Here is an 11,741-nt window from a genome sequence, read left to right as displayed (position 1 = left end):
AATCATGTTTCGCAATGCCAGCGCTAACGAAATCCACACACGCAGCACTGTTGAGGCTTGCCATAAAATTATCAGCGGATTTAAACGTTCATAAAACGATGCACATATTTTTGTAAAATATCTATGTAAAGTTATTTTATCATAATATAAATGTGATATTAAATGAAACAGTACAGTAAATGCTACATTGTAAGACACTAAATGTGGTCCCCTGAATTGACAGTCACGTGATATGTGTTGATAATTCTCCCGAATGGAGGTCATACACAAATTTCAATATTACAAGGGCATACCCTTATTTAGATTAAAATTCTAAATGATAATTAAATTCTACTTTTCTGGTAGATTCTGAATAACCAGCTTTGTATAAATTTTGTTTACTTACATGTATTTATTAATTCATTCTGTAGAATTCATTGAAGCAGCAGCATTTTTTAATAATTTTAACTTTCTTTTAATTTATATCCAAAAAATCGAAATGATCTGTTAAGTGTATGCCCTTCTAAATAGCGGATTTAGATAGGCTTCCCGATGTCGAACACATCGAACTTGTACAATAAATTAGACATTCTAGAAAAGAAATAATACACGCTCTAAAAAATAATTACATGCCAAATTAAAACAAGCATAGTAGATAAAATTCAATGGTAAAATAATTGTTCTATGATTATGTACTGTTCATGAATAAAGTGCATTTTCTCATGTAAAAAAATGATTGATCCGCTTCTCTCTACACATAATATGCGTCAAAATTTACAATATGACGTCACATCGGCAAATGCACCGCGATCAGTCTGTTGTTTATATTTATCGTTGTTGGATTTATTTGGCTACAAAGTTGCACCTATAGGTATTTTTTAATGTAGTTTAATGTTTTCGTACCCATAACAATCGGAAATTACTTTATTTATTACACTGCACGAAAAGTCGCATTTAATATAATTTTATAGATTCGTTTACCAAATAATATTTCTTGTTTTTAATATAATTTGTGTATAACGTTATATTATATGCAAAATATAATGTCATTTACTTGATTGGATTTTATAATAAAGTATAATTAGATTTAATGCGATATACAACAAGAATAATGTAGTTTAATAGAAAAAATTATACGTTTCGTTTAAGAAAATTGACATTCATACGTAAATACATTTATACATAAAGTTTAATAATGTTTCTGGTATACAGGAAATATATATGATAATTAATGTGTCAATAATATGTTATTTTATACAAAATAAAATGTTGTTTACGTACTCATTATTGCAAATACACAAAATCGTCTATATATGTATCAAAGTATCTGATATTATGTTCTGATTTAATCATGGGAGGGGTTCGACACGGTAAACACAAAACATCCTAATGATTATTTTTTCAGACACGTATAAGTAGATTAGATACAATATACAAAAAAGAATAATAAAGTTTAATAGAAAAAATATATAACTATGATAATTTTAGTTTGATCTTTATATGTATTTGCTTATACTTGAAGTTTAACTAAGTTTGATTTGCATTAAATATACGTGATAATTAATGTGCCATTAATACATCTTTCATTTAGAATAAAACATTGTTTATACACTAATACAAACAGACAAAATATTATAAAGCATCCAATATTATTAGGCTATATGCTGCAGCTCTGAACTTACATGTACGTGGAAGGGGTTTGGGACGAAAAAAAACCCACTAAATTAATCACTTCAAAGAAATATTTGATTTGTAGTAAAAAAACAAAAAACAACTCACAAAGCAAGTAAAAAAGATTCGGGATGAGAGAGAGAGAGAGAGAGAGAGAGAGAGAGAGAGAGAGAGAGAGAGAGTTTGTTTAACCTCTACGCGCATGCGAATCAAATTAAGCCAATCAAAAATCGAGAGAATTCTGAACCCGCCAAGCTGCGTTTGAGATAACATGTCGGATTCGAGTGAAGTAGCGAAGTAGATCTATCAGAATTTAGTGCTCTTGGACTGATGAATCATCAGATTCGTACATCGACGAAATCTTTAGGAATACATCCATTGTCAAGTGCCGAAAGGGAAGAAAAAGTCACCACCATGTCAAGCAGGTAGAGCGCTCGTGAGAAACAAGATGGCGAAACAGTCCCACAACGTCACACATGGTCAGTCCTTTGCCTCAACTTCTGTTCTTACATGTAGCAGCACCTTGGAGATAGGTTCGCCGGCCAGTAGTACCAGTTGTTTAATAGGTATGGTGGTGATTACGGTATCGATAAACAAGCGTCCCATTAACACATGCTCTTGTAATTTTATAGTTACTTCCCCTTGTGAACATGATTATTTCCCTTGTAAGAATTACAGTCAACTCGTAACCAAACTGATTTGCAATCAAATAGTCGGATAGTCCGAGTGAAAAATAACTTAAAATAACATGATTATGCCCACAGTCATAACTTTTTAATATTGATATTCATTTAAATAAATATTGTCGGGTATGTCATGTTATCAAATTACCATATATTATCTACCGGTATAAGTATTTGTACTCACAGATGCTTGGGGACGGGACCCCCAACCCCCATATTCACCCCACCCCCCCCCCCCCCCCCCCACATTCACAAGTTATTTTTTCACCATTTGACACCTTATGAAATTAAAGAGACCATCATTTCCAGCCGGTCAGTACTTTTTCATTTATGAGCCCGTCCTATGATATCGCGGTAGTTATATTATTTTGTCAAAAAATCTATCGATACGAAAATATTTCCAGAAATTAATGTTTTGTGAGTTTATATACCTCAGTAATGTTTAACGTGTCTGTTTACAATGTATAAAAATATTCTGACGTCAAATGTCAATTTCAGCGCGTGCTACTTTAAGTAAACAGAAATACAGCAATACCATAGAACCAGCGATATGATAGAAACAAGTATAAATAATTTAAGGATTTCCTAGCGAGGTGTCAAATTTTACAACATGGTGTCTGCTGACATTGCAAATTCTTTGCTTTTTATACCAGGGGTATATATTTTATTTCTACATAGCTTTTGCGTTAATTGCGGTTTTTAAATGTAGCATAAATCAACATATGTAGTTAAAAATAAATGATAAAAAAAAAACTCGAGAATGGAGAGGGGGGGGGGGGTGCAATGATTAAACACACAAGTTTCAAATTTAATCAATGTTGATTATAATTTGTCCCAAGTTATTGCTTCCATCACTTTTTGATGATTTTTTATAAAAATACACCTACACTCAAATAGAAGTACAGTTGAAATCGATGAAATGGAAAATATATCCAAGATATCTCCATTCAATGACACATCATTTTTCACTCATAAAAGTTCACAGGAAGGTAAATAAATTTGTTACGGAAATTTATAATAGGAAATGTCTACATCTTTTCACCATCTGGAAATCACTTGGAATATTATCAAAACCGATTTGGTTTGACTTTTCCTGTAGCGTCACGATCATTTCTGACAGCTATGTCATGCATAAATTATACACGCCGCCAGTGTGAAAACTATATGATTGGTTAAACTCCTATTTTTAGGCCGAGTTATCAGTATACGCTTATGCAATGCCAGAGCTGAAGGATTTCTCAGAACAGTTTATTTCCCCCCAATATTATTCATTCAAAATCGACTATCCCGTATGTTTAAATTCTGTGCTAAACTCTCTCTCTCTCTCTCTCTCTCTCTCTCTCTCTCTCTCTCTCTCTCTCTCTCTCTCTCTCTCTCTGTGTGTAAACAGGAGTTAAACCATAGCCTCAAGCTACGGTCCAGAGTACGGCGTTATAAAAAATATAATATTTAAAAGTTGCATCTGCTAAGCGTTCATTTTATGTAAATACCGTAAATGTAAAATGCACATGTATTACCTACTAACTTGCCAGTCAAAGTGATAGGTATGAATTCCTCGATTTCTACACCTTTCGATCGGCAATCGACAGTCAATAAAAGTATTGAACGATGGTGTGAAAGAACGAGACGGAAGTGGAGAGTGCAAGGAGGTTTGTACATGTGCGTCTTCATTAGGCAAGTGCCCGATTCGTTTCTCTTCTGTTGCCCTATCACTTTCGGTGTAAATATATATACTAAAATATCCACAAACCATTTACTGCAGATTTCTTTATTTTACCTGTCTCTGAACCCCAATCACCCGCTCCATACATGAACACTGGTTTGTTTACATACATAAAAAATACAGTTCTTGATCCGCTTTCCGAGTACGGTTAAAGGTTGTTTTATAGGAGAAAGTTTGGGGCGGGTAAAGCTACAATTATTAACAGTAGTAAACTAAATGAAGAATTATTTTTAAAAATGGATTATTTGCACAAAATGTGGTATGGTATGATGTAAATATTTTTAAAAAATAGTGTTATTTTTATACGCGGCAAATTGCCGTAAAGTTTTTTTGTACATGTAAGTATTGTATGCACTGTAGCTTTATATTTTCTAACCCAAAATTTATACACAGAGCTACAGCTATATATGTTATGTACCGTATGTATTGTTTTATCACAAGTGTACACTTTCGAAAAATAGCCCAATTTCGACAGTCACGAGTACCCATGTGAATTTTTCATTCTCTGATATGTTGTTGTTCTGTCCGTGCATAATTTAGTCTTAGTTAACCAGCAGCCAATCAGCGGTAAGCTGAATCCACCAATAAGAAAATTGTGGTTAAGGTGCGGGTATTGTTTATGTATGACGCAGCTGAAAAAGTTGAACGCGACGCGATCGGAAAAGTCAAACCAAATCGGTTTTAGTAATATATACCTTGCACAATTTTTCAATGTTATCCAGGCTATTTCATGGCTGGTGCAATGAAAAATCCCCATAGACTATTTTGAGTTGTATATTGAGATCTGAAGGGGCAAAAGCCAAAGGGGTGTTTCAAAACAGATAATCTGAAGATATTTCATAGTATCTATTTTGAGGATGAACATAATTTGAGCACATAGGTATTTATGATTATCAGAATATCAAGAAAAAGTGAAAGAAGAAAAAACTCGGGACAGAGTGTAGCTATTAACCAAGAATTGCTACCCATTATAGTCACAATATGTGACCTATTGATTAAGAGTCGGCTTGGGTATACGAGTCGGTTTGGGTACGACTTGACTTGATTCCCCTTAGAGGACTAGAATAACTCTTCAATGCCTGTATTTTGATTTATTTTCACTATTTTGATGAATAGGACCAGCATCGTGGCCTCTTTTCAAGTCGAGAAAGATTGAGTTTCAGCAGGAAAAAATCTTGGAAGGGCAGAAGGAAATCATCGCTAAATACTCTCTGAAAGTAATCCATTGCAAAAGAAAGGAAATAAGAAAGTTAATATGTGTACCCAGCCAAGTACATGTAAGTATATTTGATGTCAATAAAATATTGGTCTGATTTGCTATCTTTAACATATAACCGCAAAAAAATATAGGGATGGGACAATACACCAGTGCATCACAGTATATATTTTGACGATATTTGGATTGATACATTTACCATTAATACAGCGATACCGTAGCAAACTTTTTTTTTATTTTCCAAAAATATCCGAGCTTCATATATCAGCTATTTTAAGTCCGTGCACCTAATATGAAAGTACAAAGATGGCAGAAAACCTCGTAAAGTTGTCAAATCGAAGCTAAATCTGGAGTGTGGAAAACTTACGGATTACTTGTTTATGAAAAGTAGTGAATACAAGACGAAAGTAAATTGTAAATTGTTCAATGTTCATTTTAAATATAATGAAATCACTTTGGACATGTGGTAATACATAGACAGATTCAATAAATTTTAAGCCCTTATTCATGTTTTCATTAAGTTGCCATGTATCGTGATATGTATCATATCGCATCTCATGTATCGTGATTTGTACCAAATCTGCTAAGTAAAGTATCGTCCCAGCCCTGAAAAAATTCATGACTGAATTGAAGCTGCAGATTTTTTTTTTTCAATGATTAATCTATTGTAGCTTTTTGTTTAAATGTTTTCTGAATTAGGTTTTGCTGGAATCTTGTTTTTTTTGGGGGGGGGGGGGGGGCGCTAAGAATTAGTGGATTGTGTGGTATATTCTCTGACAAAAAACAGGAATTAAAACAGTAGGCTTCATCTGAACACAACATTTTACAAAGCTTTGGCCTTTGGCTAAAATAAATAAAAGAATTGGGTGATAAAGCCTTTCATTTTTGTTGTACACCTGATTTCCACACCTAAAACTCATGATGTTCTGTATACCTTACTGATTTTTTTTTTTGCATGTTTGAATGTAATATTGCTGAGACATAACATACATATATTTGATAAGCATAAATGTTGTGACTGGCTTGTATATTAATATATATTCAATCATTTGTACACATCTTAAATTTTTGTTAATTGTATTATACAGGCTTATACTGTAATGTACATGTGGAGCGTATTGAGAGGAGTTATCTCAATATCAGCAACTATATAATTGTATGGCCTTGGTATGATATTTTGTAAATGCATACTTTCAGATTGCTGTGCATGATGGATACTCCCATGGAATTTCCCTAGGATTGTAGTGAAAAATGAAATCTGATGATGGAAACCAAATATTGAAGTAAAACTTTTTAAAGAATTAATAACTTAGACCACACCAATAAAAATTTTTGTTTGCAGGGTTCGACACTAACCTTAGTCTGTTAGTCACAGACTAATAGATTTTCATACGGATGAATAAAATGTCTAGTCTGTCCGGTCAAACTAATAAAAAGTTTTGCTTAAAAAATGTGTAAATTAACAATGTGTGATTGTCGACATTTTAATGGAAAACCCTGACTGTATTTTTATTATCTAGCATATGATACATTGCAGTGAATATAGAGTTACCGAGCGAAAACAAAAGAGGTATTGCAGGATATTATGGGTGACTTGATTATTTCTTTGCCGTAAGGGGATGTCCGAGAAAATTAATAGGTTACAAGCGCACGTGTTCACAACAACAGCTTCGAAAGGGACGCTTATGTGTTTTAAAAAAATAAAGGTGAAACGAATCTCCTGCGAGTTGTTTAATTTAAATGAATTGTTTTACGTTAAATAATTTGTGATAAATTGCTTATTATTTTAAACAGATTTTTAAAGAACTTAGACAATGAAAAGAACAAGGTAGCTCATAGCCTGGATCTAATTTGCATAGATCTATTTATAACATCTGTAATGGCGGCATACACCTAGTTCACAGAGATAGTGAATACGCAGCTCATTGCTATGTACTGCATAGCACAATACAACTAAACATGTGCAACACCTGTAAGAAAAATATTATAGTGTATATTATGCACCCCTTTCTTACAAATGCTATTTGAAAACTCCATACTATATATAAGGCAAATACGGTAATGCTTTTTTATTTATTTCAGACGGGCACATAAAATTGCCTGCGGACTAGTTAAAATGAACAGGCACTAGTCCGGCTGGACTAATGCATAAAACAGTTAGTGTCGAACCCTGTGTTTGTAAGATCCCGCGCTCTTGTATTTAAATAAAACTTTAGAAATAATATTATAATTTTTGTTGCAATGTTATATTTTAGATGCAATAAGCAGATATTTCCTGTCTATGCAAGATAAAGGAAGGAGAGAGTCGATTCTTTCAAGAAAGGAATGGATCTGTATCAAAGGAAACAAGGGTATGCCCAATTATATGCACTGCATGTTTTGAGAGTCTAGACCATACATATGTTCAAATGTCCCCGTTTACAACTGCCAAAATCATGAACTTGTATTGAAGTTCTAATTTATGCTGTATTATATACAGTGACTGTTCCATTGATTTAACTTACCTTTTAAGATTAATAAGGAGTTTTGATGTATAAATCGCATTTGCAGATAAGGAATTAACAGAAATGTAAATACTTGTTATTATGCCCCCTTCAGACAAGGGAGGGAATACTACATTGCTGTTGTAGATCGGCCGGTCCACCAACAATTTCCTTTAACGCAGAGGTTGCTCCTATTGATATGAAATTTCACACACAGATTCATCATAATAATATTTTGGTCAAGTTTGATTTAGAGTCTAATTGAGCAATTTTTGACTTGGATATGGGAAAATCCCAATTACTTGCTTTTTCGTTCATTTCTTTGTAGAGGTCTCCAAGGAAGAAAGGGACAATTGTGTTTCACAAATATTTCTTGTTTTTTGAAATATATAGTCTCATAACTGCAATGGTGTGTGCAGACAAATTTTCATGATGCACAAACGCCTGTTACTTCTCTTTCAAAAAACAATGATTTAATGCTTAAATAAATTGTCTGAGGAATTTAAAAGAAAAGCCTGAACATTTTACAATGTTGGCTTTTTAAAGACAATATGTGTGTATAAACATGTGTATTTATGTGTGTATATATGTTGTAGAAAATGGAAGTTATACTATAGACAGGCTGTCAGGCTGTATTTAAACAAAAGACCTCCTGGGATGAGGAGAAAATAAAACAAGTCGAACCTGTATTTCTTGTCGAGTACTTGATGATGTCATCAGAATATGAAAATGATTGGGAAGATGACACAATATATGAAATCACATCTCTAAAGTGGCGCTCTGACGATTGTTTAATTGGACACCAAAAGTTCTGCTCTGAAATCCAAATGAAAAAGGCAAAGTATAAGACGTATAAGGACCAACAAAGAATCATCTAGAGACAAACCAGAAAATATATCAAATGAACAGAAATGGGCCATTTGAGATTTTTAAAAGAGTTGCAACTGTCATGTATGATTAACTCACCTGAGCTGAAAGTTATTATATGGTTTTACTGATATGCAAGCATTTTGACATATACATTGTTGATTGTATAAAATTGTTAACTCCGTCCCATGGACAATTTTTGTTTTTTGCAAGAGGTTCATATTTTGATGTAGGTTTATTATCCATGTATAAAGAGTTGTTTAACACTTCTTGAGAACTGCAAAGCTCAATATGTGATATGACTGTAAAATCATTGCAAAAAAGCTTGATGTATTGTTGTAGTATGATGAACCTAAAAATATGCTGGGTATTTTTTTAATTACAGGATCTGATATTACTTGTTCAACTCATACTGTTATATAAAAGAATATTCATTGTGTATTTTTTTATTGTTGATTTTTTTTTATGCTGATCAATTACAGATTAAATTTGGCCATTATGATTTTCAATTTTTGTCATATTGGCATGTAACCAAGTCATACTTTTTTTTTATCTCAATTTATTTACAAATATGTTTTAAGTTTATTTCCAGTAATTAGTGCATACATCTTTATAGCATAATAGAACTGAAGACAATAGGAAGGTATTTATTTTTAAAGGGAGCTCTGTTGGCAGTTAGTTGCAGATCTTGATACCCAAGTAAGAGAAAGGTGGCGTCTCTGACCGATCCTTTTGCTCTTGCTTGTGGGCGAGTGAGGCTTCCCTGTCAAAGGCTTGTATAAGTTTAAAATCGTAGATCAAATTATAAACTGAACACATATATGAGTGATATAAAGTGGTTATTTTAATGAATATTTTATCATTATTTGTTTCTTTTGTTCTAAGTAAAGAGTTAAAGACTAGATTTTTGATAATTTATTGAGTAAAGAGTAGTTTTTATGGACATCTAGGCAGTTATACAGGACTTTTTGTATGTATATCTTTCAGAGCTTGTTCCTGAAACTTGGGTGTAGACTAGAAAATTTATGGAAAAAATACAATTTTTATCTCAAGTTATTTTAATCTACATATTTGTACAAGTTTCACTTATATAATTAATTAGCTTAATTAGCTCTATAATTTGCTGGCAGTAAGTTGCAGATCTTGATACCCAAGTAAGAGAAAGGTGGTGTCTCAGACCGATCCTTTTGCTCTTGCTTGTGGGCGAGTGAGGCTTCCCTGTCAGTTTCTTACAGATGCAAGGAATAAACAAACAAGACTTTATAAGACATTTCTGAATAAAATAATGGGGAACTGTTTTCTTTTTATGATAAGTAAGATTGAGTTAAATATTTATAGTGTCATAACTATATTTTGCATTCTGTACATGCATATGCCAGGTCTTATTTCAGACCTTAATAGGATAGACTAGAAGAATTTTTATTGAGAGTGAATTTTAAGCAGGAGACAATGAAAAAGTATTTTGAAAGGGCTTTGCTGGCAGTAAGTTGCAGATCTTGATACCCAAGTAAGAGAAAGGTGGTGTCTCAGACCGATCCTTTTGCTCTTGCTTGTGGGCGAGTGAGGCTTCCCTGTCAGTTTCTTACAGATGCAAGAAATAAACAAGACTTGATAAGACATTTCTGAGTAAAATATTGGGGAAACTGTTTTCTTTTTATGATAAGTAAGATTGAGTTGAATTTTTTTAGTGTCAAAACTTTTATAAATTTTGTACATGCATATGCTTGATCTTATTCCAGACCTTATTAGGATAGACGAAGTATTTTATTGAATTTCCATGATTTAAATTTACCATTTCGCCAAATTTTGATAATCAAACGGTATTGATTGCATTGAAAGTTTGTGGAAATTAAAATTACTTTATATATGTTCCAAAATGTTAACTGAATAGTCTGGTCATTAGAATATGTATTTTTCTTTTCTGTATAATAAATTTTCAATATTATAACGTAAAACCTAAGGATTTTTTTTTAAATCACATGAAGTGTTTAAAATTAGAGATTAGAGATGCACATTTACATCCTATTATTGAACAATTTGTTCATTCAATTTAGTATAATTTGGTATTTGTATGCATCATATATATAAATATATAGGGTTTTTTCAACTCTATTCATATAATATGATTGTTAATATATATCTTCTCTGAAGTGGTTTTCATGGAAACTCTTATCTATTTGCAGTTATGAACTATAGAGTATGTATGTAGTATGTATGTTTCTATGAAAACGTGCTATTTTCAAAATACATGTACTAGGAAAGAGAATTTGTGTGTTCGTGTGTATGTATTTTAGTGACCAGTAAATAAGTAAAAAAAATTTGATTACTTCAGTATTGTCAACTTTCAACAATTGCTTTTCTTTATCCACATGCATTATATAGAAAAACTGATTTTGTCTCGTAATTTATGTTGTATATGAAAATACGCAAGTTAAACTACAATTTGTTATTTGCAGACCATGCAGCAATTTTTATGGGTCTGTTTCAGTTGTGTTTTTATTTCCTACTAGTCCATATACATGTAGATTCCATTATTTCCATTTAATGTGTATGAACCTGCATTTGCTTATAAAGTCAAATGTGCATTTCACAATTCCAAATTTGGACATTTTATCTAAGTATTTTTTAAGAACTATATCAGAAATTGTAATGGCATCCATTCCATATGTATCTGATCATGACGTATTTATTGTAATTTTCTAAATTGTGACTTTTATGCTTAAAACTTTGAAATGTTTTGCTCTGTAAGAATACATGTATTTTTTTTTTTTTACATCTTTGAGACTTTAACATGCAATAAAATCGAATCTTAAGTGGACTTGTGTGTGATTTTAATTTTCAAAAATGATAGCAAAAACAATTTCAAAGAAAACAACTTGATGTTTGAAGTTAAATAAAGATGTATGCGGTGGTATAATTATTTAATTAAACGAAAATAATAATGACTTAAAATATATACAATTCCAGTTTATATTGGCAGGTTTAATCAAAATATTATCGTCGCATAAACAAGAGGTATAATGTAAGACGACAAAAAGCGTTTATTTGAATGTTTTAGGAAGTTTAAGATATCCGTATATAATTTAATTTTTGACAGTTTTATAATGTAAAATGTAAAT

General features: G+C 32.0%; 1 long non-coding RNA gene across 1 annotated transcript; it reads left to right on the top strand.

Annotated features, from left to right (window-relative positions):
* The first annotated feature begins 1,788 nt into the window (after positions 1-1,788).
* Positions 1,789-8,715, top strand: LOC117681488 (uncharacterized). Its single transcript, XR_010709527.1, has 5 exons — positions 1,789-2,216; positions 5,173-5,333; positions 6,470-6,555; positions 7,528-7,623; positions 8,352-8,715. It is a non-coding gene; the product is annotated as an uncharacterized lncRNA (long non-coding RNA).
* Positions 8,716-11,741: the final 3,026 nt, after the last annotated feature.

This window comes from Magallana gigas, chromosome 9 (genome assembly GCF_963853765.1).
Source record: "Magallana gigas chromosome 9, xbMagGiga1.1, whole genome shotgun sequence".
Taxonomy (NCBI): domain Eukaryota; kingdom Metazoa; phylum Mollusca; class Bivalvia; order Ostreida; family Ostreidae; genus Magallana; species Magallana gigas.
This window is presented reverse-complemented; position numbering and strand designations above follow the sequence as displayed.